Source organism: Chanos chanos, chromosome 3 (assembly GCF_902362185.1).
Source record: "Chanos chanos chromosome 3, fChaCha1.1, whole genome shotgun sequence".
NCBI lineage: Eukaryota > Metazoa > Chordata > Actinopteri > Gonorynchiformes > Chanidae > Chanos > Chanos chanos.
Window position 1 is genome coordinate 5,755,001 of NC_044497.1, and position 5,000 is coordinate 5,760,000.

General features: G+C 43.6%; 1 protein-coding gene across 1 annotated transcript in view; it reads left to right on the forward strand.

Annotated features, from left to right (window-relative positions):
* Positions 1-5,000, forward strand: part of map3k22 (mitogen-activated protein kinase kinase kinase 22) — a 46,793-nt gene that overhangs the window by 13,128 nt on the left and 28,665 nt on the right. The gene's annotated exons all lie outside the window — the stretch shown is intronic.

Consider the following 5,000-nt stretch of genomic DNA (forward strand, 5'->3'; position numbering starts at 1 on the left):
TCTGTAGAACATTAACTATAGGGCTGGGACGCTCTGAACGCTCAAATTTAGCCGGATTAGCCAGGCCTATAGTTTGCAGTTTGAGAGAGGGAGGGAGACAGAGAGGTAGAGAGAGAGAGAGAGAGAGAGAGAGGGACAGAGGGAGGGAGAGAGAGAGAGAGAGAGAGAGAGAGAGGGAGAGGCTGAGTGAGAGAGTGCTTGTGTGAATGTGTGTTGGACTGTCGAGGCGAGAGGACCCTGTAAAAGTGCCAGATTCCATTGTGATGAAGTCTGGTGCTCAGCTGGGGAAATCCCCTCGATGCCCCCCCCCCCCACCCCCCCAACTCTCTCTCTCTCTCCCCCTCTCTCTCTCTCTCTCTCTCCCCCTCTCTCTCTCTCTCTCTCTCTCCCTCTCTCTTGCTTGAAGAAGCACAGAACCAGATGATGCAACCTGAAGAAAGCGGCGTTGAGCATAAGGGCTTTTTCGGCACGGCTCTTTTGAGCTGTCACGCTTTTGGAGGAGTCTGTTAGTTTAGGCATGGATCAGGCTAAAAAGCCCTCATCTTACTCACAGATCAGAGTGCGATAAGCTTGTTTCACACTGTTATGTCATCATAGTATGGTTTACACTGACGGCTGTCTCAAGACCTTCACTTTAGACATAAGATTATACAGGTGTTCTCACCATTCACTGTGGGCATGTATGAATGTATGTATGTGTAAGTTTGTGTATGTGTGTGTGTGTGTGTGTGTGTGTGTGTGTGTATTTCAGGCCTCCTGGTGTTAAACTTTAGAATGAATGATGTCACTTTTCTGTGTTGGTGTGTTGGTGTGTGTGTGTGTGTATGTGGTGTGTGTATGTGATATCATGCTCTCTCTGAGCGTTGGTGTTAAGAGAACAGAGACAAGGCTGGAGGCTCTGCTGTTGTTTGTTTGGTACCCTTGATTACCGAGGAACACAGAGGCCCCAAACCCCCACACCGCAGCCAGAGAGGAAAAAGTGAATGAGAGACGGAGAGAGTGAAAGCGTGACAGAGAAAGAGAGAGAGAGAGAGAGAGAGAGAGAGAGGAGTGTTGGAGTGTTGGTTTAGGTTTGCGTAGGAGTTGCGTCTGAGTGGGCATTTGTTCTTTGCCTCACGGGTTGCCTGACTGAAATTATCCAGAGCTCCCTTCTGCTGTCACGTAAGGGAAGATATTAAATGCCATGTATAGACCTGTTGGCACGTGGCTGAAAGCCAGGCTACAGAAAAACAAAAAAAAAAGCCCACTCCATTGAATCTGTGGCTTTTTGGACAAACTTTTCTTCTTGCATTGCTTCTTTTTAAATAGCCAAATCTTTTATATTTATATATGTATGTAAGCATGTGTACATATATATATACACACATATATACACATATATACAGCATATATATACACACACACACACACATAATGTCTTCCCAGTGTAGTGCTGTTGAGGTTAATTTTTCTGCGACAGTGTTTGTTTATATATTTATTTACTTATTTATTCTTTTTGTTGTGAGAAAAGTTATTCCTCCTCAGTTCTGACCGTTGCGGTCGTCTTTCAGTGCATGTGGTATGCAGCTGTCACTCGCCTCAGTCGTTGTTTAGAGTTTATGTCATGTCATCTTATCATCACTGAGGCAGTGAGAAAACACCGACGTGTGAATGGAGCTATTCATCTTTCATCTACTACCCAACCGGTTTTTCAGTCTGCTGGGAATTCGTCAGATTTGTGTTGATATGTTTCAGTTTGACTGAAGAGAAAAACCTCAGTAAACACTACAGTGTCTAGATGTAGATATACGTCGCATCGAAACCTCACGGCTGCAGCTCTCGGCATCAGGTGTAAATAACGAGATGGTAATCGCTGGATATCTCGTTATCGGTTGGTCTCTGAAGAAAAACTTTTCACTTTTATTTTTTTTTTAAGTTTTTAGTTTTTAAAAGCATAATTTGTTAGGGCCCAAAAACTTCAGTCACACCTATTGCGATACTGACAAAAAAATGATATCTCAGTATTTTCTGGGATTTCGTCGATAATGATAAGTAGATGATATTTTGCATCCTTCAGAAATGTGTTTGTAAAAGTCTTATATTGCTCAAGCATTTTAAACATACACTTCCCTTTAATATCCGACATAGTTTGCAGATTGCCGTCTTTTGAGCAACATTCGTCTTTTCAAAGCCGAACCACCCCCATGCGAGTGAGCATGATCCACATCTAGCCATTAAATCTAACACCGTAGATTGAGAGGCTGGTGGTGTCTGTATTTTGTCTCCAGGCGCTGTTTGTTCATTCACTTTTAACTTTAGTCATGCATTTTCAGACAGCTAGCTTACGTTGTGGTGTGGTGACCATGTACACCTACACTAGCATGCTGTATGCACTTCCAGTGCGCACGCGCAGTAGTCTATCCTACTAGGCTACATGACACAGTGAATGCGTGGAATCGCAAGATGTGTTTTTGATTGGTTTTTGCAAAGTGAGCGACATTCTCGATAATGTCAACTCACATATCGTTAAAACAACAATCGCGATATTATCGTAGACGATACATATCATGCACCCCTAACCTATACTGAGGTTGCACTAAATTGTATATGTTTGGAAGCAGCTAACGATCATGTTCTGTTAGAATGATTTTTTTTTTTTTTTTTAGTTTTGTATATGAAATGTATCTCTCATATCTACATTCACTTGCAGATGTACCATATCTGAAATTTGAAACAGATGGAACTTGATAAGCTTGATAACTTATTTAGTCCAGGAAGGCATAGATCAGAATCTTGAGCAGTGATGAATGAATGTTATGACCTGGTTAGTCATTGGCTGTACAAATGAACTGATCTCATCATTATGATGTATGATCGCATATGTGGTCTTTTTTTTTTCTTTTTTTCTTTTTTCGTCATCTTATCTCCCTCTGCACATGAGAGAATATGCGATGATATCCATGCTACGTTCTTGGGGAATCACTCGTAGCCCATGACTAATAAATAAAAAAACCTGACTCACCATTCTGAGGAAGGACGTCTCTGTCTCTGTTTATGTCTTCATGATGATGTGTTTATTAGTATGTATTAGTGTTAGAACATGTTTTGATATGTGTTACGGCAAATTTGACCGTGGACGCTAAATGGAAATCTTAGCATTAGCATTGCAGCGAGTAAAGAGTTGACTGTCGTAAATATGCGGTTTAACAAAAAAAAAAAGAAAAGAAAAGAAATGCAGGAGCGAGCGGTTTACGAAAATTGCTTCATCCCTCCTTCCTTCCCTGTCTCTGTCGCTGGCGGAAAGCAGAGCGTTGCATGGGTAAAATATACCCAACACTTCCCGCTCGCTCTCGCCTGTGCACCCACATTTTGACAGTGGAGCTTATTTCTGTAGTGCTGTGTCAAAAGTTCAGTGTGTGTGTGTGTGTGTGTGTGTGTGTGTGTGTGTGTGTGTGTGTGTGTGTTCAGTAGGTTGATGGTAGAACTCTCAGGTTGTGTACCACTTAGCTACACCAGATGGGAGGCTTGGGGGGGGTTGGGGGTGGGGGTGGATGAATCAGACACTGTTGTGTTATGTTAAGTATCAAACTTGCAGTGAAAAACCAGTTAGAAACATTCTCTGTCGACCTGTCTCACTCTATGGGCTGGACCTTGAGACAGAGATACAGACAGAGCGACAGAGCACCACAAGACAGGAGAGTGAGCCAAATACTGTTGCCTCTGTTGGATTAACACAACAGTTAGACAGGGGACGCAGACAGACAGACAGACAGACAGACGGCCAGGGGGACAGACAGACAGACGGGCAGGCAGGCAGACAGATGAGCCTCTGTGTGTGTGTGTCTGTGTGTGTGTTGAAGTGTCTCTGTATGGTGTGTATGTTAGACAGCGTGCCCTGAACTCTGTATGACCCCCGTCAGACCATGGGCGTCGCTCGGTGAACAGCTGCTGGAAGAGGTCACTCAGTGGGAACAGGATCAAACGCGTCCGATATTCCCATCTGCTACTTTCGTACACCTCTGCCACCCGCAACCTGTCAGCAGGCCAGTTGCCGTCCAGAGCCCGACCAACGGAGAACCCGGTGCTGGCCGAGGGCTTGCTTGGGCCTTCGAAACAACCACCCGTGTTATCCCACAAAACTCTGCCTTTCCTATAGAGCTTTGCTTTACTCTGGCATATTTATTAACTGATATGCTCTAGTTGCACAATAGCATCCTCATAAAAACAGACAGGGAACAGGGCTGTGAGTGTTTTATTGCCAGGAGGGAGGACGTCAGCTGTCAAAAGAATCACATCCGCATTGTTAAATTAGCTCATTGTCAATTAGTTCATTGTCCTGTGTCTAACATTGGCGTTTTGGCAAGGTCATTCGAGTGAAGGATCCACCAGCTCTGCTGGCCGATTAGCACATACAGGGGCATAATTAGGCTGGGGTATATATTATACATAATGCTGTTAATTAGTTACCTGTTGTCAAGGTAACACAAAAACAAAGCAGCAGTTGGGGGTCTTTGTAGCCGGTTTTAACTTTTTAGGTCAGGTACTGTAAGAGGGGTTCTTCACAAATGTGCCGCGCACACACACACGACCTAGTTTTAGCCAAACTCTGAACATCGCGTTTGAAAACTTTGACTCCTCTGAAGGCTCCTCTCCACAGCAGCTGAGGTGAGTGACCTCCCACTCAAACTGTAATTACTCCACACAGCTAATTGGCTCCATTAGGGCCTCTTGATATGTTAATGTGTGACAAGCTAATTTGCATGATTGCCCCCTATTGGCTGGATAGAAGGTGGTAGATGAATTGTGGGTCGTTTAAATGTCTCCCACGCTGCTGGATCTGTTTATTGCTCTTTAGTTAACTTCTGTTTTAGTCTGTTTTGATCAGTTCAGTAAGAAAAAAAAAAAATTAATCTTCCCTTATGGATTCACAACACTTTAGAACTTTAGCCAAATAAACAGGGCTCCTTTCCTTGCGTGTGTCTTTGTCCAAATTCACTTTAATGTTGTGAAGAAAAGAATGC